We start from the raw sequence: 13,858 nt of genomic DNA on the forward strand, positions 1-13,858 counted from the left end.
CTTAGTGGCATAGACTTCTGGTCATAATGAGTTGTAGCGAGGTATCCAACACATCTCTTGGGTTTTGTCACAAAGAGAATGGAAAAACAGAAGTAAATCTATAGACAGGATGGATTGTTGTTCCAATTCCATTTTTCTATAGAATGGTTTGTGGTTTTTATCTTGGGCTACACTATCCTGCCTGATCAGAGTTGGGCATTGCTGCCTGTCCCTAGACAACTCTTGCCTGGGCTGGGGGTCTGGGGCATCTCTCCTTCTTGTATAAGGTAAACTAGGCTCTGTGGAGCTTCGTGATGGTAACTGGCTTTCTATCCCATTTCACGTGAATAAAACGGCACCTCCCACCCTCCTCTTGGGGGCTGTAGAAGAATCCACAGGGTTAACCATCCTGGAACCTCTGCCTTGTGTCTAGCCTGTGTGTTCTATGAATGTAGCCAGAGGGGTCGTTGAAAACAATCCATATTTAGGGGTCTAGGGAAGAGTATCTTTAAAAGCCTTACTCTTTTTTTGTGCCCATTTTGTAGGCAGCCCATGTAGCGTGGGAATTAGTCTGGTGAGCCTTGTGGACACATTAGCCCCTTTCTGTGACAGCTTGCTTTTCTCACATATGGGGGAGATTAGAAGTCTGCATATTTGCTAAACGGCCTTCTCCCAAGCTCCCTACACACCAGATTGTCTGGTGAGTTTAGAGGATCAGACTGATTTATTCACTTCACAAGCATAAATGAGCTCTCTTCTGAGTTTTCTTCAGATGTAGTGTCGTAATACCTAATTTGTGGCCAAAGAAAGGAAAGGAAGCAAAGTAGCGTTGACTTGAAGAGCTTCCCCAAGTTCCTTCTCTGAATGCTGGCTGTAGCCAACACACAGCGTTCTCAGGCCACTTCAGCATGACTCAGGGGTCTGCTCGTCCATATTCTGATTATTTCACACCCTCAAAACACGAACTAAAAATATTATCCATCATTAGTATTACTGCTTTCAATACTATGAGAAATATGTATTATTATCTCCATTTGACAGAGATAGCTATTGAGATTGGACAACTTGCCTAAGACTTCCAAGACTACTAAGTGACAGAGATGAAATTCAAGGTTACAGAACCTTGTCACTTACTTACATATGCTGCCTCGTGTCCTACCACTGAGTAACTTTCCAAGGATTAGCTGTAATGGAACCAGGATTCAAATGAAAGTCTTTCTGACTCTCCAGCCCCCAGGCTATCAGCTTCACCTCATCTTCTTTCCAGGTCCAGCAAGAAGATAAAAGGCAGAGGTATAAAGTTCTAAGGGCTAGGCGACTATGCACAGGATGCAAACTCCTTCCCCAGGAAGCGCAAGCTAGGATAGTTAACACCCATTCCACATTTTACATTTCCAGAACATTTCCAAATGTCCAATGCTTTCAACGCTCACAGTAACCCTGAGAAACAGGAATTCTTATTTCCACTTCCACTTGAGGAAGCTTATTTCCACTTCTACTTGAGGTAGTCCAACACCCACACCATTTGCCCAGAGTCATTGTGTTCAACTCTAATCCACTCATTGGGCTTCAAACTCTTCATCTTCTCCAGTATACAGTTTTACACACACACACTTTACCCTTGAGAAAGTTGTGTTCTTCCTTCACTTGGAAAAATCTCAGAGAATAGCTGTGCCTTTTGTGAATGTGAAATTTGCACAATGACAATTTTTTTTCTTAATTGTAGCATCTTTCTTTGGACTTTTCTTGCCAAAGCAGAACTTCGATCCTTATCTGAGTTACCTCAATGTACCCTACATTGTACATAGTGGGTAGGTACAGGTACATATGACACCGTTTATGACTAAAGATTATTTTCCTTTTCTCTTATTTGAATTTTTTTGCTGGGACTGCTGGACACTGCTTCCCACGGCCTTTCACAAAAGATGGACAAACAGATCTATCCGTGTGTGCCCCTCCCCCATGGGGATGCACATAGTCAAATTTGCCCTCATCACACTTCCCTGGCATTCTGGGATGAGCAGAAGTGAAATCCCAGGAGAACACTTTGGCATCCATGCCTGAGTGATAATTTTCCTTCCTGACATAAAAGCTGCCCGTGTCTCCTGAGATCTGTGTTGGATCTGTTTTCTTTCAACTCTTTTAGCTTATTTAAAGGATGCATTTGATTTGCTGATAATGAAGAAATATGATGCCAGCTTTACTGAGGGAAAAAAAGCAAAGCAAAAACAAAAAACCCTAAACAACAATAACAACAACAAACACATCCAGGATCAAGATCAAGCCACTGAAAAGAGAATGGGACATTAATAATTCAAAGACAAAGAAAATAAGAAACACATCTCCTAGGGAGAATGAAGGATGGAATGCTTTTCTGCCTCTTTTTTTTTTAGGACATGCTTCTGATTAGAGAGAAAGTCTCTATTGGTTCTGAAGATGAAAATTTTAAGGTGAACTCAAGTCCCCAAATCAGGAAATGGCTAGAGATCAGGGTCAACTGGCACTTAAACACTGCCACCGATAAGAAAAAAACGTCCAAGTTACTGTTCTAAATATAACTTAGAAATTTGCTTTTAAAAGGAGGCATCAAAAAGCATAATAAAAGCATCATCTTTTCATTCTAAAGTAACATACCTAAATATAAATGGAAACAATTGTTGCATAGTAATAAAATGATTTTTTCAAATTTTTACAACTTTAATGATTATAATATGATAACAGTTACAAATTAAATGTGGCTTGGGGTGCCTGGTGGCCTCAGTCGGTTAATCATCCGACTTGGGCTCAGGTCATGATCTCATGGCTCATGAGTTCGAGCCCCGCGTGGGGCTATGTGCTGACAGCTCAGAGTCTGAAGTCTGCTTCAGATGCTGTGTCTCTCTCTCTCTGCCCCTCCCCCACTCTTGCTCTGTCTCTCTTCTTCAAAAATAAATAAATATTTAAAATTTTTTTAAAACAAATTAAATATGGCTTACTTCAGAGATCTAAATATGGCTTCATATACACTTTTGATATCTGTGTTTGAATATATAAGATTTAGATTCCATAAATATATAGATAACATTATCTTCCAATAAAATATAGTCTGATGCTTGAAGCTCTAAAGGACAAATCATTTTAAAGGAGATAAATTCCAAAATATGAATATCAGTTAAAATATTTGACAACATTTAATAAGTCCATAGGGTGTGAAATGTAATATATGAATTCATACTTACTGAGTATTTATTGAACCTAAACTTTGAGTTTCACACTGTATTTGGTGCTAAGGATACGGAGTAGTAGGTTGAACCGGAATTTCTGTTTTTTAAGTTAAAATGGTTAGTGGCAATTTAAACAGCAATTTCACATGATTTAACCTCAGAAATAAAACATGCCCCTTGTCCTCATGGGGCTCAGCCTGGGAAGGAAGACAGACTTATAAGCAGACAGGTGCAAGTACAGTGTGAAATATTGGCTTTTTAATGGTAGGTTTTATATATATTTAAAAGTAGGAGCAGAAAGGATTAGGACACCAGATAGGAGCGGAAGGAGGGAGGTAAGAAACGGAATGTGTTGTTTTGTAAAGGTTAAGGTTGCCTCTGAAAGTAGAGAGCATCAGTTGTAGCTGTGGGTGGGGGTGGCCCAGGGTGTGTGTGTGTGTGTGTTTGTTTGTTTGTTTGTTTTTTAAGACAAGAGGGGGAAGTCTATTTTCCTGGGACAGGAGCCAGGAGAAAGGCTATGGAGCGTGACCCTAAAGGTGCTGGACAGGAGGGTTTCTGGCACTGACCGTTTATTTGTATTGTGAGAGTCTATGTATCCCGCACATGACTTAGTAAGTGGGCGGCATGCAACAAATGTTTCTTGGACTGAAATAAAAACCATGCTGCACTTTCCTATCTAGTTTTTGATGGCACATTGTTCTCCAGGGAAAAGAGCTGATGAGAGTCAATTCTGGGGAAAAAAACATCTTGCCATTTCATTTCTAAACGCTTTAGGTAAATAATGTTACAAGGGAAAACAGGAACGAAGAGGAAACCATATTCTGAAGGACTTTGAACAGAGCCCAAAGCTTAGTAAAAGAACAGTTTGCGGTAGAAGCAGGAAACGAAGCGGTCTTACATTCAGAGAGAATGAGCCAGGCATAAGAAGGATTAATGAATGAAGACCTGGATAAGAAAAAGGTATTAAAGAGGGGAAAAAAACCATGAAAATGAGAGAGGATTTTCGAGGCTCAAAGCATAGTGTTCTAGAAAGGCAGCAAGAAAATTATTAGTCCCCGTTGACAGAAAGAGTGTTGTTATTAATTACTTTGTGAAATATAATGGCTGCCCTTTTGTTTGGCGGAAAGCTAATCCATGTAATGTGTGAATGGAGAATTAGCAAACGGATATAGTAGGCTGTGCTCTGCTGAGAAGGTAACATTTGGAAGGAAGTTCATGGGATGAATGGTAGGGTCAAAGGGTCCTATTTTCTATGGCAGAGAAAGAAAGAGAAGAGGGAGAGAACTATGGAGTCAAGAAAATAATCTTTCCCAAATTCTGAAGTTAAAATAGACAACTGTGAATTGATTTTTATATGATCTGTGATTACTTTCCAAATATTCCAAGCCAATTTAATTCTGGTTTCAGAAGTCTCGTCCCCCATGGAGCACTCTCCGTGAAGGACAAAGCTTATACATTATCTCCTCTGTGTAAAGGGTGCCCAGCCCTGCTCTGCTTCAAGCCTTAGGATCCCTGACTGCTGCCATTTCCATTCTCCCTCCTCTTCGACTTGTGCCTCCTCTCCAGCCTTCTGTGTGCTAAGACATCTCTATGGATCTCCACTTGAAAACCTTTCCGTAACTTAGTTAGCCTTTTAACAAAACATCCTTGTTTTGGAAAATTCTATTCACTCCACTTGGGGTCAAAGTACCCCTTCTAAATCCTACTTCCCTCTCCCCCCTCAAACCTCACCTCTGCCAGCTTTCTTGGAGACGGTCACCACATGGGCAGTAGGTGTGCCCTGACCACCAGTAAGTGTGCACTGGGTTCTGGGTATACCAGGTGTGTATCTAATTGTGGATGCTCCTACTTCACAGAGGGCCTCTGCTGTGCTGTGCTCGTTCCACCCCAATGCCCTCCACCTTGTCACCAATAGGAGACCTGACTTTACTAAAAGTTTGAAACCCCAAGCGTCTAACTATTTGTCTGAAACTCCAGGGCTCAAGGCCAAAATGAGATCAAGTAAATTGGAATTATTCTTTAGGCAACGTGCAGACAATCTTAGGAGAGCATGGGCTTCAACTCATATAGATCTAGGTTTAGATCCTGATCATAGGTCTTGGCAGCCAGGAGAGTTTAGCAGGCTTCACTTTTCTGAGTCTCAATTCCACCAAATGTACAAAGAAGATGGTACTCCTTATAAGTCACAATGGTATATTAGAATTGATGCAGGTCAAATGCCTACCACGGTTCGTGGTTTAGAGAAGCCACTCAATAAATGATAAATGATTATTAATATTGTTTTTATACATTCCCTGTTTTCTCAATGTTTCTAGAATGTTGAAGTCCCCAAAAGATGGCTTTAGTGCAACATCAAAGGTCGAGATGAAACAGCTTATGATGTGCAATTTATCAGAGTTAGTGTAATGTATACACTCGAGCTGCCAGCTTAAGAACGCGCTGAAGGCGATCGATACTTCCAGCACCAAAACTTCCCTGTCATAACATTCTACTTAAACAATCAATAGACAAATAGGAAGACCTTAACGATTTAGCATATGCTTAGCATAATGCAGGGTCTACTTGGAAGGCGACTTTGAACTGCGGTTGGAAATTTGAAGCAAGGGATGTTTTTTTAAAGGCCACTCTGCCTTTTTGGCAACTAGCCATTGACAGCATGTTACTTTTGCTTTCTTTGTCAAGCACAGGAAAACAGGAAGCACAAAATCCATTTGCACTGGGGGGGAGGGGGGGAGGCAACTGGCACAGAGAAGCAGGCTGTTTCTTGCCGTGGAGTCTGGTCTACATGAAGCAGTAAGAGATCACGCTGAGCTCGGCCTGGATCTCCCTCTGAGCTGCTCCTGTGAGCATTTTTGAACACACGGGGGAATTCTGTACGTGTGGGGTTTCTGGAAACCCCCCTCTCCCCGAGGACTTATTTTATTTTATTTTATTATTATTGTTTTTTAATGCCTGCGTGTATAAAACAGTGTATAAGACACTGGGTGTATAAGACAGTGGAGTAAATCGGGGAGAAGACTGAGACCCGGACATAGACCCAGCTTTGCAAGGAAGTAGCCTTGTGACCTTGATAGATCACTGAGTGTCCTACCACCTCTGCTTTTTTCATCCACGGGGTCACTAAACAAGGAAGAGGAGTTTCCCACCCAAATTCCAAGTAAGGAATGCATAGTCGGAAAGTCCTGGAGGCGACCCAAAGAGCCTGGTTGGGCTGTGGCCAATTGGGGATATCTTGGGCCTAATCCAAACATATTGAAATCCCATTAAATAATAGTCCTGCTCCAAGACAGAACCCTTGCCCGCTGCCAGTCTGAGCCCTCTAGACCAGACGACGTGGAAGGTCTTTTTTAGTTCTATGATTTGGGTCACCCCCGCACAGGAAAGTAACGCCAATGGATGTTGAAAGATGTGCAGCTAGAGTGGCTTGCCAAATTACGTGTAGCTATGCATTCTATGAAAAGCTCAAAGCGTGTAAAAAATCAACTTGCTCTAGACATCTTTATCCTGAAACAAAAACTAAATGAATTCCAGTTTAATTATAATTAAATCTAGGATTAATAAATGGCTTTCAGGAATTTTTCACCATACCAAACATGTACTACTGTAAAAAAAGGTCTTAGATGATAGACATTAGTTTCAGAATCATTTACCATATTCTACGCAACTAGATATATATGAACCAGACAGCGTTTCCCTTAATGGGCACTCAGCAGGGACTCAACCCATCTGTCTCCATTAAAGAAAGAGGAAGTGTCTTATTTATAGAACAAGGAAAAGTATCCATTGTTGCTTTATTCTGCATTTTAAAATTAGGCAGATGCTGCTTCCCAAACTTTTCAGCTTCAGGTAGGACTTCTTTGATCATTCCTGAGTCAAAGAGATCAGAACCTAGAAGGCAGTGACCCAAATTATCACCTGATGGACAAGTCTCTCAATAAAAAAAAATCGCATCCACTTTAAAGGGTTCCTTGATTCTGACACACAGGTATCATGCAGACAGTGAGGTCCACACACCATCAGAGACAAATTAGGATTAAAAAAAAAAAAGTTCTTGTTTCAAAATAACTACAGGTTCATGGGAAATTGCAAAGATAGCACCCAGCCTTCTGCACTGGTTGGTTACCTGTTACACAGAGCACAAAATCAAAACTAGAAAACTGACGCTGCAGCAGAGTATGTGGATGGTTGCGTGTGTAGACTTGTGTAACCATACCTCAGCAGGATATGCAACTAGCTCCTTCTGGCTAAGTCCTCTCACATGGTTCCCTTTTGTAGCCATGCTCTCCTCCCTGCCATTAATTTTTTCTCCATCTCCATATGTTGTCATTGTGACAATATTACACAAATGGAATCACATGTCTCTTTTTTTAAAATTAAATATTTATTTTTGAGAGAGAGAGAAAGAGCATGAGCAGGAGAGGGATAAAGAGAGAGGGAGACACAGAATCCAAAGCAGGCTCAAGACTCTGAGCTGTTAGCACAGAGCTTGACACAGGGCTCGAACTCCTGAACTGCAAGATCATGACCTGAGCCTAAGTCAGACACTTAACCAACTGAGCCACCCAATCTCCCTTGTCTCATTGTGGTCTTAATGACTAGTAATTTGAACATCTTTTATGCCTTTACTTTCTCTCCATATATCTTGTTCAGCGAAGCGTCTCTTCATGCTGTTTGCCCATTTTTTTAGTTGGATTTGTTTAGTCTTTGTTTTTTACGGTTGCATTTTGAGAGTTCTTTATATAGTCTACATTTGATTTTTATAACAGACATGTGGCTTGCAAATATTTTTTTCACAATCTGTAGGTTATCTTTTCATCATCTTAACAGGGTCTTTTGCAGAACAGAAGTTTTGAATTGATGAAGCCAAGTTTATCATTTATTTTTATTTATGAATTATGTTTTTCATGTCTGAGAACTCTTAGTGAAACCCTAGATCCTGAAGTTTTTCTTCTACGTTTGCTTCTAAAAATATTGTAGTTTTATATTTTACATCTAAATACATGGTCCATGTTGAGTTATTTTGGGTATAAAGCATTAGATACAGGTTGAAGTTTATGGTTTTTTAAAAACGTATTTATTTTGGGGAGAGTGCAAGCGGGGGTCGGGGGCAGAGAGAGGGGAACTGAGAATCTGAAGCGGCCTCTACGCTGACATGCTGACAGCAGTGACCCCAGTGTGGGGTTCGAACTCCTGAACCGGGAGATTATGACCTGAGCCAAAGTTGGGCACTCAACCAACGGAGCTACCCAAGTGCCCCTGAAGTTTATGAGTTTTTTTTGTTTGTTTGTTTTTTGCTCATGGATGTCAAATATTCCAATGTCATTTGTTGAAAGGGCTTTCCTTCCTCCATTGAATCACTTTTGCATTCTTGTTAAAAATCAGTTGGGCAGATGTGTGGGGGACTATCTCTGGATTCTACAATCTGTTCCATTGACCAAGGTATCTATCACTTCATCACCACTCTGTCTTGATTTCTGAAACCATATAATAAATCTTAAAATTGGGTAGACTGACTGCTCACAGGTTATTCTTTTTCAAAATTGCTTCTCGTTATTCTAGCTCTTTGCCTTTCCATATATTATTTTGGAATAATCTTTTCTATATAAAAAAACTTGCTATGAATTCAATAGGAATGGCATTAAACCAGTATATCAAATTAGAGAGAATTGATACCCATATTAAGTAGAGTTTTCCACTATTGGGGGGGATTATAAGTGGTATTGTAATTTTTTTAGAGAGAGAGAGAGGAGTGGGAACAAGGAGAGGGGCACAGAGAGAGAGAGAGAGAATCTTAAGCAGGTTCCATGTTCAGCACAAAACCCAACATGGAGCTTGGTCCCACAACTCTGGGACCATGCCTGAGCTGAAATCAAGAGTCAGATGCCCAGCTGACTGAGTTACCCAGGTGCCCCAGTGGTACCGTATTTTTACATTCCAATGTCCACGTATCCACTGTTAGTATGTAGACATGCAATTGATATTTTTGTGTGGATCTTGAATTCTGTGACCTTGCTCAGTTCAGTTATTAATTCTAAAAGTTTTTTCTTTCTTTTGGTAGATTTCTTGGGAAATTTTACATATATGATCATGCCATCTGTGAATAGGGAAAGTTCCCTCCCTTTCTTTCTAAGTTGTATGCCTTTATTTCTTTCTCTTGCCTTATTGAAGAGGCTAGCATTTCTAATACTACATTCAATAATAGTGATGACATTGGGGCACCTGGGTGGCTCAGTCAGTTAAGCATCCAACTTCAGCTCAGGTCATGATCTCGTGGTCTGTCATTTTGAGCCCTGAGTCAAGCTCAGAGCCCCAAGCCTGCTTTGGATTCTGTCTCCCTTTCTCTCTGCCCCTTCCCTACTCACACTCTCTCTTGCTCTCTCTCTCAAAAATAAATATAAATATAAGAACTTTTTAAAAATAATAATAGTGATGACACTGGTGGTCATCCTTGCTTGTTGCTTGTTTCTCCCTATTTAGGGAAAAAGTATTTAATTTTGCATCATTAAATATCATGTTAGTTGCAGGTTTCCTTTATTTGGATGTTTATTTGTCAGAGAAGAACTTCCCATCTGTTCCTGGTTTTCTGATATTTTAATCATGAATGGGTGTTACATTTTGTCAAATGATTTTCCTGAATCAATTGATCGAGTCGTGCAATTTTTTTATGTTAAAATGGTAGACTGCATTATTAATCTTTAAGGACTAAACCAGCCTTACATTCTTCAAATAAATGCCATTCATTAAAATATAAAATTTTCTACAAATTGCTAAATTATGTTTACTAATGTTTTATTAAGGATGTTTGTGTCTATGTTCATGAGTTCCACTGGCCTTTATTTTTCTTTCATATTGTCTTTGATTTTAGTATCAGGACAACACTAAACGCAAGCTTTGTAACATGAATTGGCAAATTTGATTTCTATTTTCTGGAAGATATTGTGTAGCACTGGAGCTAATTCTTTAAATCTTTCTTAATTCTTTAAATCGATTCTCTGGTGAAATTATCTGGCCTGGAGATGTCTTGTTTTGGAATGTTTTTAATTACACATGCAATCTCCTTAATGGTGGCAAAGCTATTCAAATTACCTAGTTCGTCTTAGGTGAGTTGTAGTAAATGTTTTTTGTGGAATCAGTCCATTGCATCTAAGTTGTCAAATTAATGTGTGTAGAATTGTGCATCATCCACTCTTATTATACTTTTGGTGTAGAACCTACCCTGTGCTTCATTTCTGGTGAAAGTCCCAACTCTCCACTAATCCCCCTCTCATATCACTGCAGGGAGGAAATGGAAGAACAACTCAATGCTGCCAGATAAGATGGAAGTTCAGGATCCTAATATGGTCTTCGCTGACCCCTCGTGGAAGAAGGGAGTCCCATGACCACCCAGCAGATGAAAGTTTTGACTTCCTACCCATTCTTTGATATCACACTCATGGAGAGGATTGAGGTATCTTTCTATAGTCTGGAGAGGGTGAATATCTAGGCTTTCTATTCAATCTTTGGTAGGAAGGATAAGGAAGCAACACATTTTTTCCCCTTGTGGTATTGGCTAGAGTAAAGTGGTTATTGCCTAGAAGATTTTCTGTCTTTCAACTCTGCCTTTTTCCTGGTCATGTGACTGAAGAAAACAGGATTCTTATTTTATTTCTTTTTATTTTTAGTCTGTGTCCATTGGCATTTCTAGGTTGCTACCTTCTCCAGTAGTCTGTCTGGGACATGTGAGGCAAAAGAAAAGCCAGAGAATTCATCTTCATGTTGTTCCTCAGGTCCTGATGTCTCCAGTCAGTCTACCTTCTCTCCACCTTCCAAAATCTTCTTATGTTTGTTATATGTATAATTTCTATAGGGTTTTTTTTTTTTTTGGTTGTTGTACTCGGTGGGAGGAATATAGAAAATGTCTCCCTGAAAGCAGACATTGCCCCAAATAAGATACATTTAGTCCAAACTTTTCACATTCTTCTGCTGGTTCTTCTTGAACCTTTAGGCATATTTTCCATATACTTTCGGACCAAATTATGTGAAGAAGGATATAATAAATGCAAGATAAAATTGTTTCCATTATAGAACCTGTGAAGACCAAAAAATAAATCAGGAAAAGGAAATACATTTCATTTTATTTCAATCAAGGCTTTATCTGGGCACCATAGCAGCCAACAAAGTATACTTTCCAGTGTTTATATTACTTCTACCTTAGAGCAGAAAGGCAGGAATTTAGCAAAAATGAGCTATTTTTGAAAACTTTTATGTTTCTTTTGGGCCTAAACTTATACCAGACGGTAACTTAAGGGACGAAAAGAAGTTACAAGAAATGAAAATGTGTATTTTGACTGGATGACAGGCTCTAAACATATCTCCATTTTAAATAGCACAGGAGAACTTAAAAAGGCTTCCTTGGAAAAGGCAATTCTCACATAGGTATTACCAGCCAACATATGACTAGTTTCAAACTACCTGGCCCAATATTGGTGGTGGTGGTGTGTGCCTCACCTGATTTCCTGTACCTGGCACAAGGCATTTACATTTCTGCCTTCCTGGATTTCCAATTGAAAAGGAGATTAAAATCCAAATTAATGTTTTGGCAGAATAGTATCTAGATGATAATGAGCATATGTATTCATTTGTGGTGAGGCAGTTGAGTACCATTTAGATTAAGATTAAACTGAGGAGTCTACAATGTGATTTTCTACTTAACTTTACTCTCCTAGATGCTGCTCTGCATAATGCGCTGTGTCTAGAACACACACAATATTTTGAAAAGCTTTAGATCTAGATGCTCCCCATTTTTCATTTTTAATTATTCATGCTTCATTTACATAATTATTGCTCTCACTGGTTTGGATGTGTCTGAATTAATCAGATATTTCTAAGACCAAGCCAATTACTTAAATCATAATGAGATACAACTGTGTACAATAAAATGCAACTTTTTCCTCTTTTGCTTTCATGATTGAGTCAGCAAAAGCCCTTCACATTTCTAATACCAAGCATTTCATAGTTCACAAAATGTTTGGTATTATAAATGGTATTTATAATATCCAATGTTCTTAAGAATTTCTTGTTCAACTGTTAAGACTCACTCAAGATTTTTAACAACACTTTGTTAATAACTTAATTTGCTCTAAGCAGATGACAATGATTCACTTCCTTGAAAAAAAGTAATAAAATTAAGGCCAGAAAATTAAAAATTAGATAACAATGAGCATACTGACACCAGCAGACCGCATTATTGCCCGATGGATATAATGCAGAGTAAGTATCAAAATGTTTTCTTTTTTGCCTTACAATATAAATAAATCATAGCATCTATAAGAGGTAAGTCTATTATTGTTTACAGTTGGATCACACTGGGACTCTTTTGAGAACAGTGTTCAATGGATCTGATGAATTCCCAGACTCCAATTTCCAATTGCATTTCCTAATTAAGCAAGACAAGATGCAGGAATGGTCTGTTCTGTGCATGATGCTCGGTCTTGTAATAAGCTTTACATGTGTGCATCATCTAATTACCCTCATATCCCTCTCGGTGGCCACAGCTTAGAGAATCTAAGTTTTGTTGTAGTCGGGGTGAGCGCGTTATATTTTTTCCCCCAAGTTCCTTCAATGAGTAAGCTCCAAAATTGGAAATAAAGATCAAGTTCTGCTGACTCCAGCTTTCCCTGTTATGCTGAGTCCAGTCCAAACTCTTCTGATAGCTAGAAAATGGAAACGGTTATGACGTTCTGTAACAGCAACAAAAACGCTTGGCTAGATCACTTCTTTTCCAAAACAATTCCAGACGATTATTAACAAACTGATAATTATGATAGGAATTACTTTTTAAAAATAATTTTTTAACGTTTATTTATTTTTGAGAGAGACAGAGCCTGAGTGGAGGAGGGGCAGAGAGAGAGAGAGAGGGAGATACAGAACCTGAAGCAGGCTCCAGGCTCTGAGCCGTCAGCACAGAGCCCGACGTGGGGCTCCAACCCACGAGCCGTGAGATCATGAGCTGAGCCACAGTAGGACGCTTAACCGACTGAGCCACCCAGGTGCCCCAGGAATTGCTTTTTTAAGAAAAAAAAAAAAAGAAAAGAAAAAAGGAAAAACACACCATTTGTGATTTTTAGGGTAACCAGTGCATATTCTTCGGAGCAGGTCTGAGCCAGAAGCCACAGTGCCTTTGCGTTCACAGAGGCCTCTCTCACAGTTCGCTGTTTCAAATGCTGGTCAGGGCTTTGCCCCCTTGACCCATCCAACGTTTGCAAAGGCATAAAGGCACCTGCTTCCTCCGTGCACGCGTCCACCTGCCTGAGATTGGATCCCGGTTAGCAACGATGAAATCCTCAACGTGCGCGCAACCTGGGAGGGGCACATGAAGAACCTTTCATTCTCGAAGACACAGGCGGCTCCTGGCTAAAGCTGAGTCGTAAGTTCCAGCCTCCTCTCTTTGTGAGATAAGCCCGGCAGCTTAGGTTAAAACCGTTCTGTGTTCTCCCGGATCTGTAAGCCTTTCCAAGAGAGGTGTGCTTGACCAGCTCTGCGCAGAGCTGGGGTTTCCACGATGCAAGAAACTTGTTCTAAAGGCAAGAGCCTCTCAGCAGAAATCCCCTGGAGGGGGTGTTTGCCAAACCAAGAAAACCACGACTTGATGCATTAGCTGCTCGCTCTTTTCCAGTGTCCGGGCAGGTGATGGGTCT

The sequence above is a fragment of the Crocuta crocuta genome, unplaced genomic scaffold (assembly GCF_008692635.1).
Source record: "Crocuta crocuta isolate KB4526 unplaced genomic scaffold, BGI_CrCroc_1.0 scaffold338, whole genome shotgun sequence".
In the NCBI taxonomy this organism is placed as follows: domain Eukaryota; kingdom Metazoa; phylum Chordata; class Mammalia; order Carnivora; family Hyaenidae; genus Crocuta; species Crocuta crocuta.